Source organism: Heterocephalus glaber, unplaced genomic scaffold (genome assembly GCF_053883595.1).
Source record: "Heterocephalus glaber isolate CG9 unplaced genomic scaffold, H.glaber_assembly_v1.0 deba00001608, whole genome shotgun sequence".
Taxonomy (NCBI): Eukaryota; Metazoa; Chordata; class Mammalia; order Rodentia; family Bathyergidae; genus Heterocephalus; species Heterocephalus glaber.
This window is the reverse complement of record NW_028258379.1, coordinates 17113743-17125978: the sequence shown is the minus strand read 5'-3', so window position 1 is coordinate 17125978 and position 12236 is coordinate 17113743. Positions and strand designations below refer to the sequence as shown.

Here is a 12236-nt window from a genome sequence, read left to right as displayed (position 1 = left end):
CAAAGTCGCAGCATAGAGTAGAGGGGTCAGGAGACTGGACATGAATCTGGCTCTGTTCTTTGTTAGCTGCTACTTAACATTGTGTAGTTTGGTTTTCTCTTCTATATAATGGATGCTACTATGTCTGGCCTGCCTCCTCCAGGGTGATTGTGAGGGTTCGTTAAAGGAGATGGTGCTCAGAGACCTTGTTTGTAAAAGGTGAGTGCCACAAATGTTAGGTGTTGCCTTTGCTATCCTTTTCCCGGGATAGAGGCTGGCCTTCTCTCCAAAGTCCCCATATGGCCCCCCAAGCCTAGGCATGATGTGAGTGGACTCAGATCCACCTTGTCATGGAGCCCACTGTGTGAGCTGGGAGACGGTAAGCAGCTAGAGCCGGGTCAGCGGCAGGACTCTCAGCACCACGGACAGCTCCACACAGACCAGTGCCCTTCTGCTGAGCTCTCTGCCAGAGCTTGAGGGCGACCAGGCTTGGCTCACTGGGGTCCCTGGCCCAAGAAAAAGAATGAGGATGACAGCTGACATTTACTGACAAGCACTGTGCCAAGTCTGTTAATGCATTGTTTGGGTTAATACCCTTATCAGGTTGCCCTCAGTACTCATCAGTTCTTTGCAGTGTGCCTTCCTATGCTGCAGAAGCTAGAAAGCTAAAAACTACATTTCCAACACTTATTGCAGCTGGGGGCCTGGATACGGATTAGGCTCCATCAGTGAAATGCGCTGGAGATAGACTGATAAGGTGGGAAGGAGGAGAAGGCAGTTTCCTGGTTCTCAGGCTGTGCTCTGTCAGGGTGAGGAGGAAGGGGTTTTCTCTGTAGCAGATTCAGTACCCAGGCTCTCGCTCTCAGGGAGGGGGCATGAGAGGCAGCTGTGCCAAAAGCTGCAGCAGTTTCCTGATCCCTGAATTACTGGTGAGCAGATGTGAACTCAGTGCCTCCAGGAGCGGCCTCCTGACTGTAGAAGAGGAGTCCTTTGTCTGCTGGGCCAGGTTTGCTTCGAAAGACCCAGATTCTAACTTTCCAGTGCTTCTGAAGGCATGGAATTCCCTGCATTCAATTCTGCTTGTGCTTAAAATTCTCAGACTGGTTTTTATTTCCTGTACAAAATCCAGGTAGATCCCATTATTCTTTTTTCTTCTGGATGAGGAAACTCAGATTCAGAGCGGTTAGGAAACTCACAAGATCAGGGATCTAGCAGCAGTGGAGGTGGGAGCAGCCTGCACAGTGCCTCTGAGTCACTCTGCTATGTGCCCCTCAAGGCAGAGAACACTGATGCTTGGCAACACCAACGAAGGCCCCAGGCCCAAGACGGACATTGACAGAGAAAAGGAAACAGGCAGGGAACAATAGAACCAAAGTGCAGGGAAGTGGTACAGCCCCTGAGAAAGCCTCAGAAGAGGGGAAAGAGGGGATGTGAACATCTGTGATGGACCAAGCATGGCACAGCGCCTCCTTATGGTCATCCGGATGAACATCATTTATTCCTCACAAGTAACCTAAGAGGTAGCAGCCTAAGGAGCAGGAATCCGGATCCTCATTTTACAGGCAGATAATCTGAGATCAAAGAGATTAAGCAACTGGCTAGGGTCACATAGGTGGAGAGACCCAGGCAGAACTGGACCCTGAGTGTCCAACTCCACTACACCATGTGGCTTCTGAAGGCACCGTTAGGAAGAGCAGCTCTGCCTGTTCCAAGAGGACTGCATTTCGAGCATACAGGAAGATCAGCCCCCTACCTGTACTATGAGAGGCCACTCAGAACCAGGCCAGAAGCTTCTCAAGCTGGCTTCCCCACCGCATCCAGCTCACCCCTGGCACCCTACAGGGCACCAGTCCCTGCCAGGAAGCTTCCTTCCCCTGTCCTCAGCCCCACAGCCCATGCCTGAGCCTGAACCTTTCTGCCATGGCCCTGAGGGAGGGAGTGGCCCAGATGCAGCCGGGGGCAGGAGGGAGAGGCAGCTGTGAGGATGTCACAGACACTCAGACCCCTGGTAACTGGGCAGTGACTCAGGGAGACACTGGGAGGAGAAGGGGTGACAGCTACTTGTGCTAAAGAGGCAAGATAGTAAGTAAAAACAGTGGGATGTGATGCCATCAAACTAGATGATCTCGATTCTTTAAAAATACATTAAAAAGGAATAAAGAAAAAAATTAAAAACCTAAAATTATACCCTGTTCTTTCAATAGTCTTTTATAAGTTTTTTCTGAATTTGAAAGGCTAATGTGAACACATATGATTGCTTATAATTAGGAAGAGGTCCTATTTTAAAAGGAAGGCTTGGCATTCCCGGGCAGACAAATAATCAGCCTTCCTTCCCCTTCTCCATCAGCCCCTTCCCTGAAGGCCTCTCTGCGGCTGGCTCCTACTCAATGTGTCCACAGCGGGGCTGAGCCCTCCCCGTGCTGTTCTGTGACAGGGGCCCAGCTTCAGCCCAGCACAGGCTGCCTGCTCTGGAACATCAGGCTGACTCCAAGGCTACCTCCTCACCTCCCTTCAGGGCCTGGTGGGGACGGGTGTAGACAGCCCAAAGCCTGGGCTTGCACCCCTGGGACCTGGGCGGCCATGAGGCCCCAGGAGGTCTGCGCAGGTGCCAGAGGCCACCCAGGCCCCAGCAATGGCTCCTGCAGCCGCTGCAGGGATGAGACAGGGGAGGCCTGCAGTCAGCTCAGGGGGGCGTTTGTGGGGAAGGAAAAGGGAGCCTCCCTGGGGGTCTGCCCCGAGGCTGGTTACCAAGTGTCTCCAATCCCCATCTCACGTAACCCACCAGTCCCGTCAGGGCAGGGCTGAGCCCCAGAGTGGGCAAGCAGCCTGCCCAGGGTTGCACAGCCAAGGGGCAGAGGCAGGGGGGAGGCTGAGCTTTTGCACAGCTCCCTGTGCCTTCTGGCATCCGGGCTCTTTCCAGGGGCAGAGGCTGGGGCGAGGGGAGACGCTCCAACTTCCTCACAGGCAGCAGATGGATACCCTTGTCCTCTCTTGGCCCCAACCCTCCCCATGGCTCCATGGAGGGGCCTTCACCTCGCCATGGCCAAGGCTGGTGCATCTCAGCTCCCCTCGGCAGCCTTCCTGGGCCCCTGGGTCTCCACGACCTGGAGTCCTGCAGCTCTCACCCTCTCTCTCCCTGCTCTCCGCCAGGCAGGGCAGGGCTGCTGCAGAGAAGGGGAGGGGAGGGACGGGGTGGCTAGGAGGCAGCTCCACAGTGCTCAAGGGGCTGCCCAGCACCTGGCTCACGACCAGGGGCACCGACCCTCAGGATGGTCCAAGTGACTCCCCAGAAGGCTGTGAAGGAAGCAGCGGCAGGGGGGCATTCTGTGCTGTCCATAACCTGGCCAACAAGGCTGCCATGTGTAGTTCTCCCTAACCTTCTACCTCATCGTGTTAACCCCTCCTTTTTTTCTGGTACCGGGGATCAAACTCGGGACCTTGCGCTCTTGAGGCAGGCAGCGGAACCACTGAGCTAAATCCCCAGCTCAACCTCTGCCTTTTTTTGAGACAGGGTCTCTATGTAGTCCAGGCTGGCCTCAAACTCGTTGATCCACCTGCCTCACCCTCCCTGGTGCTGGGATTATAGATGTGCACTGCCATGCTCAGCTGGCTTTCCCTTCATGTTCAACTCTGGCCTCCTATATCTTTTCCTCAGTTCCTAGAGCGTGTAACTTTCCCTCCTGCCACAGGGCCTTTGCACAGCTAAGTTTCCCTGCCTGCACTGTTTCCCCTCCCACTAGTTGACTCATTCTCCTACCAGTTAATCTGAGTCCAATTTTTGCTCCCTTAGGGCAAACTCCAGGCCAGGTTAAGCCCCACATCCCTTGCCTCAGAGCATCTTAGAGGCAGACACAGTGAAGCATGCTGCCTCTGCTATTTACTAGCTCCATGGCTTTGGGCAGGTTTATTAACCACACTGTGCCTCAGCTTCCTTATCTGTAAAATGAAGGTCTGCCTTGCTGGGCGGATACGGGGAATACGAGAACCAATTCATACCTGGGTGCAGTGGCATATTCCTACAATCCCAGCACTGAATGAGGCTGAGGCAGGAAGATCTCAAGTTCTAGTCCCACCTGAGTAACATAGTGAGTCCTTGTCTCAAAAGAAAAAAAGTAAGAAAAAGCCTAGGATGTAGCTCAGTGGTAGAGCACTCCGGAATTCATTCCAGAGAGAGAGAGAGAGAGAGGGAGGGAGAATTCACTTAAATAATTAGACTGCCCAGCACATAGCAATGGCTGGTTAAAGTTAAGCATTATTTCCCATGTTAGTGCCCAATACATTGCAGCTATTTATAGGATGACCTAGCAAGTGGCTGATGCCCCCGATGAATAGAAAGCTCCCTGACAACGGTGCCCATGGCTGTGTTACTGATTATTTCTCGCAGTCTGGACAGGGCTGAATCCTTTGCAGATATTTGTTGAAGACAAGAAAGGCTGGGAGTGGGACTGCTGGGACTAGCGTGGGCCCCATGAGCTGAAACCCAGCGTCCTGGCTGGAGGGGGCTTACAGATGCACTGACCTACACCTCTCCTTCCAGAGTGGGCTGAGGGGGCTGCTGTAACAGCTCCCGGGCTTTCAGTCCCGCCCACCCCTACCCACCCCGGGCTTGGCTTGAAGCCTACACGTGGAGGGCATGGTGACCACTCGAACAGATGCAGATAACTTAGAGGAAGAAAAGCGTGACACCTCTCACATCTGAGTGCTATGGAGCAAATGCATTCACCACAACTGGGTGAAGCTGAAGCCTCCAGCACGACCCTGAGTTATTGCTGTGATTCCCATCTCCGTGGCAACAAGCGCAGACTAAGTCGTCAGCCTGCAGGACTGGGCAGGGCTGAGGTCCCTGCTGTGTGCAGTGTGGTCCACCCCCTGCCTCTGCCCTGACTGGTTCCTCTTCGGGAGTCTGCAGGGGAGGGCAGCAGAAGGACCGTGGGGAGGTAGCAGCAGGAGCCCCATCCCGAAGCCCTCCCAGGTACAGTGGTGGCTGCCATGGAGAGGTGCCCACAGCAACATCGGGTGAGCACTGCTGGTGCCATCCCACTCGCCTCCTCCTGCTGCCAGCATGGGCTCTGCAGCCAAAGGCTGAGCCCCAGGCCCACTCAGCGTCAAGCAGCTGTTCCTGACTCACTGATGTGGAGACAGAGCCAGCCTCAATGGAACCCTGCCCAGTGCTGGCACGGAGCTAGGAAGCAGCGGTGGGCGGGGCGCGCAAAGGCCAGCAGCACGTGGCCTGGCTGTCAGGGAGCGCAACAGCAGATTGGGACCGCGGACCCGGGACGGTAGACCATCAGATGAGAGGGCGACAGTGGCACTGCCCAGGGAAGGAAGCAAGGCTCGGACCGCACGTGGGGAGGGCCTGGGCCTGGTGCTCTCTGCAAGTGGACACAGCTGTGCAGCAGTGGCCTTCTGCAAGGGAAAGAGGTGGTGACAAACAGGATGAGGACATTCACTGTTCACTCTGTTCTCTTTATTATTTTTTCTTTTTCTGTTTTGTTTTTGTCTGCTTAGACAGGGTCTGGTTATGTAGTCTAGCTGGGTTTGAACTCATTATTAGCCCAGGCTGGGCTCAAATTTACAGTGATCCTCCTACCTCAGTGTTCAAAGAGCTGGGATCACAGGTATGGGCCACCATACCCAGCTCTTTATAACTTTTTAAATTTTGAAATCTATGCATATCTAACCACTCCAAAAACAAAACCAAGTAAAACCCAAATGAGGAACAGCACCATGTGATAAATGTCATCATAAGGATGTGACTACTCAGTGTGGGGGGGCTCCCTTCTCCTCTCTGGATCCCAGGATTCTCACCTGCAAGGTGTGTGTGTGTGTGTGTGTGTGTGTGTGTGAGTGTGTGTGTGTCTGTTCGTCTTTCTGTCTGTCTCTCTGCCTCTGTATGTGTGGATCTGGGTTGAACAGTGTCCTTCAAAATGCATGTCCACCGGTGACCACAGAATGTGACGCTGTCTAGAAACAGGGTCTTTGTTGAAGGAAGTAGTTGAAATGAGGTCACAGGAGGTTAGGGTAGACATAATGACATGACAGGTGCCCTTGTAGGGGGCCACATGAAGACAGAGGCAGAGCGTGGAGTGACGCGGCTGCTAGCCGAGGAGCACACGAATGGCAGGGGAGGCCTGGAGCACACGGGAGGGTGTGGCCCTCCCCACACCCTGACCTCAGGCTTCCAGCCTCAGGACGGTGACAGGAGAAATGTCTCCAGTGTGGGCCCTTCATTACGGCTGACCTATGACACCAAGACGGTGGGTCTCCGTGTGCTTGGGTGTCTTTAGGTGTGTGTGTCAACGCGTTTATTTTTCCTGTGTGTGTCTGTGTGTTTTGGAGAGTACTCGGGTGTGGCTGGGAATGGGTTTGTGACTGTCATCTGGGTCTTGGGTGCTTGTGTCTGTTAGTGTGTACATGTGTTGTGTGTGTGGTGAGTTGGGTCTATGTGTTTGCGTGTCTGTACACTCGTGTGTGTGAGCCTGCGTGTGTGCAGCGGGGTTCTCTAGGGTCTCCCTGAACCCTGTCGTTGCAGAGGTGCATGCTAAATACTGCTGCAGGACACCCAGGGGGATGTACCAGGCACTGGGATGGAGCAGGCCCAGGCCAGGCTGGAGCAGGGTCCTCTCGGGCCAGCTGAGGGGCACCTAGGGCATCTTTGAGGGGAGCCACACCTGGGGGCACAGCAGGGGCCTCTTGAAAACCTTCAGTACAGCAGAGACCCAGCCCCAGGGCTCCTTCCTCCTCTCCCCTTTGGGGTGGATTACAGGAGAAAGTATTCTAGAGCTGTGAGCCTCAAACTCTTCCCCAGCCCAGGGTCTGGCCAGGCAGAGCTGGGAGCCTGAGAGCTGCATCTCTAGCATGGCCCTGGGTGATGCCAACATGGCTGGGCCGAGAAGTATACTGGGAGAATCCCGCTTGAGCACATGGAGGCTCCTCCCCAGCCCCCCAGTCAGCCCCAGACCTCGGGTGGGCAGCCTGGTCTTTCAGGACAGCCCCTAGGAAAGCTGGGTGCAGAAGGGCTCATCTCATCCTCCTCTTGCTGTCTCTCCCAGCAGCCCCCCATCACTGACAAGCTCCTTTATTCAGCAAATTATGGCTCAACCTCTGCGGCTGCACTCAAGAAGCTAACAGTCTGGGCATAAGCTTCTAGTGGGCACAGAGACCCCACAAGGGCTGTGACAGGGTTGCAGAAGCTCAAGGGTGCTGGGAGCCCAGAGAAGACCTTGCCTCTGTCCTGGGGAGTCTTGGTCCCGGGGAGAAGCCAAGGGAGTGCTGGAAACAGGAGGCTTAGCTTCTATTAACTGCAGGCTTATTTGCTGTCTACCTCAGACCCTGGAAGTGCAGGCATTTTAACCCTCACCACGCCTTCGAGGTGGGGACTGCTGCCACTGCAGATTTAGTCAGTGTGGCCACTGTCCCAGGCTGAGGACACTTGGGCCTCCAGACACATGGAGGGAGGGGTGGGACAATGCTGAGGGACAGCACGGGTTGTGCACGACACCTGGGCTCAGGCCTGGCCGAAGACTGAGCGCAGGCTTTCCTCTGGGGTGGAAGCACTCCCCGCTCAGACACCGGAGGGCAGCAGGGTGAGCCTGTCCCTGGGCTCCGGCCCCATCTGTTTAAATAGGGCAGGAGCCACGTTGACTGCCTTGGGAGCTGAGTGCAGCTACCCCAGGCATGGGTGGGAACCAGATGGCAGAGGCAGCGGGCCTGGCTGATGTGGCCTCACAGGGCCGTGGGGACCCCAGAGAGCCCAGATCACGAGGGGCCGGGGAATCATGTGCAGCCATGGAGGGGGCTTCGTTTACAGAGTGGCTCGTGGTAAAGGTCAGTCCTGGGGAGGCACAGCCGGGTGCTGAGGGGCAGTGCTGGACACAACTTCCAGGACTTATGGTGACCTCCACACCTTGGCCCCAGACAGTCTCTGTATGGCTCTGGGGTTCGCAGGCCTCGTCAACTACAGCACAAGCCCCCAGGCCAAAGGGCTCTCTCCTTCTGAACTCACTGCTGCCCCTTGTGTGGGATCAGCAAAGCCACTCTGATCAAGTGGATGGAGCCAGAGAAAGCGAGCCCCAGCTGCAGCAAGAGGTTCTCTAGTTAGATTCAAGGAAGCACTGGCCTGGCAGGAAGGAAGTAGCAGTTGTTTCTAGGAAGAAGACAGACCCACCCTTCTGTCGGTGACAGTTTGCCTGTCTGGAAACAGTATGGTGGGGGTTTCTTTCTCCCCTCCATGTTCATTTCCCCTGTCCCCTCCTGCTCACCACCCCCTCCCACTTCCGCCATTGTTTTCTGTGTGGGCCAGAGGCTCACCTGCTTGTCCCAGCGTGACGGGGGCCTTTGAACTTGGACACAATTTGCCCCACGTTTGCTAAGCCCTCCACCCCCTGAAGACGGAGAGAGCCCAGGCTCTTCCCAGGCCTCTTGCAGCCAAGCAGAGATCAGATAGTGAAACAGAGCCACAGCCACTGGCAGAAATCAGTGGGGAAAAGAGAGGTGGAGGTGATCAGGGAATGGAATAATCCAGAAACGACAGGCAGACTGGCCTGGCTGGAAAGATACAGTGAGAAGGGTCTGCCGAGCTTACAGGCAGGTCAGGGTCAGATCACCAGGCCCTGACTCAAGTTGAATGATTTGCACTTGGTGGTGTGGACAAGGGGGAGCTATGGAAGGTTTTGGAGAAAGGGCATGACATTGTCTGGACTGGGACTGGGGCTTCTAGATCTTGCTGATTGTCCTAAGATCTCATGAAAGTCACCTGGCCTTGATTCTGAGTCCTGAGGCCTGTCAGGATTCCCAAGGGGAGCAGTTTGTGTCTCAAATGTTACACTTTTGGTGAAGTCCGTCCCAGCAGCCTGCCTCTTGCACTGCGGAGTCTCTTTGCTTCCCCTTTTTCTTTTTTCCTATTACATTGATCTCTTTCTAGCATATTCTATCCACCCTTATGCTGATTCTTATCTGTTCCCCAACAACCCCAGTGAGCAAAGGCCCCAGCTGAGCAGAGTCCCTGCCTGTTTTACTTGCTGAAAACCCAGTGCCTAGGATCCCAACAAACTCATCCATTTAACGACTAAATCAGGAGGAAAACACCACCCCGCAGGAGCCAGCAGGGTCTGCTTTGCTCCCTCTCTGGCGCTCCCCTCCCGGCTTCCAGGATTGGCAGCCCCAAGCCTCCCAGTGGGAAAATCTCTGAGAAAACCAGACAGAACTGTGCTGCTCCCTCCTGCACCTCTCACCCTCTCCAGGAATCTGGGGAGATTTGGACTCTTCCTCCCTCCCTCCCTCCCTCCCTCCCTCCCTTGCCCAAACCACTGCTGCTTTCCTTCATCTCAGAGTGGAGGCCAAGAGAAGAAAGCAGAGTTTTTGCAGGACAGTGCAGCCTGAAGGGGCCACTCTGATGGTCTAAGCAGAGCCAGGGCACAATACCGAGCACCACGGGGGCGGGCAGGAATTCTGTTCCAGTTTGGCCTCACACTGATCCTATGAAGTGGGAATTATCCCCTCCCCCCATTTTACAAATGGGAAAATAGACTCCGAGAAGTCGGTGACATTGGCCAAGGTTTCCCTGTCAGAGGAGAAGCCTGGTTTTGAACACAGCTCTGTCCTACTCCAATCCTAGTCCTTCATGGTACACAGCACAGGAAGCAGCTGAGGTGCGGGGAATAGGGCGGGCCAAGTTTTCTGTCCGAGGTACTGATCTCAGGTGGTCTCTGCCAGCCTCAGGCCGTCCACTGAAGCTGTAGGAGCCCAAGCCCTGGCCACCTCCCAGCGGTGAATGAGGACAATGACTTCACATCTGTCACCTGGCCTGAACTCATCAGAGAGTGCTGAGGCCCTGCCTGTTCTGGGCAACGGTCACATGCCCCCTTGGCACTCTGATGTGGACAGGGCTGGCTGGGCTCTCTGCATCAGCCGTCCCAGTGGATCCAGCACCTTGTGCCCAGGTCTGCTCAGGGCTGGCTATAGTCAGGGAGGCAGGGAGGTGTGGGTCAAATCCGAAGCTGTGGGGCTGCAGATCACTGCACTTCCACACCTTAGGAACTCAGTTCGCCCCATGGCGAGGGTGGAAACTTTCTCTGTAAATATTACTAATCCCTTATGCTGTGCAGGGCAAATGATATATATCCAGTTGCTATCTTCAAGGGTCTTAAAGGGAAGGTTAGGACATAATCTATTAAATGGGCCATAGGGAGCCATGGATGATTATAGAGTAGGGGAATATGATGACTACACTGAGCTCTAGGGAAGCTAAGGGTAACTAGGCAAGCAAGGGTAACTAGGAGAGAACAGGCCTCTGTAGTGATCAGAGCTAGCAGGTTAAGCACTTACTGGCTGCTACAGATTAGTCAAGTACTTTGCCGATATTAACTTACTGATCTCCACAATGGCGCGAGGGTACTGTTATCCCCATTTTACAGACAAAGAGACTGAAGTATGGCAAAGCTGGGAAAGCTCCAAGGCCTGAGCTTTTAACCACTGTTTAGTGTCGCTTCTCTGGGGCATCTAGATTGCAAGGACTAGGGCCTGGCATGGGGTGGGCAATGAGCACAGCTGGGGGACAGAAGTTCCCTAGGCTGCCAGGGTCCAGGCTCCTTGCCCCGGAGGGCTGTCCCAAGGCAGGCGCAGGAAATGATCAGGGAGACATGAACGGCCCTTTGCTCTGCACATAGCTAAGATTACTTTTATCCATAATAGCAACACTCACAATGTTCTTGGCCCACAGCCCTTACAGCACAACTTCTTTCATTTAAGAGAGATTTCAGACACTCTCAAGTCTTATAGATAGCTACAGCTTCCCCTGATAAGCCTCCTGGACTATGGAGTCTTTTTTCAAAGATTTATTCATTCACATATTTACTTACATACCTGGGGAAGAAAGCCTCACGTTCACACTACCCTGTCTCTAACACCTCCCAGCTTCGAGCGCTGGATCACTTTGGCCAAGGGGTATGAGTTGCTAGAGCTGAGGGGGAGGGGGAGGCAAAGGAAAAGGGGCCTGGGGCAGGGGTGGGGCTGAGGGCAGGCAGAGAGGAGCCAGCTGGGCCCCGGAAGGCGGAAGGGCTCTCTAAAGCTAAAGGCTTCCTGTGCTATTTTGACAAGATTACACCTGAGTCCTCTGAGATGTTCAATGACAACATTTGGAACTACACTATTGATACAAGTAATGCTTGAGAAGTAAAGAGGGATTGCAGGTGGATTATATCACCAAGATCCCTTCCAGCTCCAACAGTTTATGAAGATACCATCTGTCTTCATCCTTTCCTGAGGAAGAAGCGTCAGGAGTCAGGGAACTCATGGAAGAACAGTGTCTGACTGGGTCCTGGATCTGCTCCATGCCAGGGTGGCTGGGCAAGAAGCACACAGGGGACCCAGCTGGGAGCTGAGCTGGGAGCACTGGCGAGGGGTGAAGGGCGCCCTAATCAAAGCCAGAGAGCCTCACCTCCTTCCCAGGCCCTGGAAGCCAGCGTTACCTGGGAAGCACCCAATGGAGAGGGACTAGGCCCTTTCTGCCCCCTTCAGTCATGGTGTGGGGGTAGAAGGGGCCACACAGGTCCTTTGCCCACATGAGCCACAGGCCATGGGCAGTGGGGACAGCTTCAGTTCCCCAGCTGGAAGGAGCCGGTGCTGGGCTCAGTCTGGCTGGGTGGGATGATGGGGCCACCTACCTGGAGTAGCAGGTGAGGCTGGGGGTTTGGCCCACTGGCTGTTCCTGGCCTTCTCCTCTTGATCAGTCTCCAGGGGGAGGTTCTCCAAGCCACCCAGCAGTGACCACAAAAGTGGCTCCTCCAAGGCTCTATGGCACAGGGACAATGGAACAGTCAGGGTAGGCGGGCATGGATCCCATTCCTCCCTGGCTTCCATGCAGCTCCTCCCCCAGCCCAACCGGGGCAGGCCCCTCCCAGGCCCAATGTGCTTGTCAGCATCTTCCCAGAAGGCCTGCTGCAGGGAGCTCGGAGTTCAGCTGGGTGAGGGGAATCCATGACCTCCAGGCTGGCCCCCACTTCCAAATCCAATGAGTGCCCACCCTAGCATGAGTCAGCATGGAGCTGCCACTCATTCCAGCTGAGCAGAGGCCTAAGGGGGTGAGGGCAAGGAGAACCAAGAGTGGAAACTGACTGCACTGGGAGTTCAAGCACTAGCTCTGTCCCTTGCCCCGGGTGAGCTGCAGTACTCCACTTTCCCTCACTGGGGTGGGAGCCTTTAGCCTAGATACACAGAGCCAGCAGGGGTGCACTGAGAAGAGGTCCCAGGAGGCCACA

General features: G+C 54.9%; 1 protein-coding gene across 15 annotated transcripts in view; it reads right to left on the bottom strand.

Moving 5' to 3' along the window:
* Positions 1–12236, bottom strand: part of Tmem63c (transmembrane protein 63C) — a 95706-nt gene that overhangs the window by 38882 nt on the left and 44588 nt on the right. For all 15 annotated transcript variants that reach the window (XM_013067097.3, XM_021245915.2, XM_004837138.4 and 12 more), the window contains one exon: positions 11643–11770. The gene's annotated coding sequence lies outside the window, so the exon portion shown is untranslated. The remainder of the gene's footprint in view (positions 1–11642; positions 11771–12236) is intronic.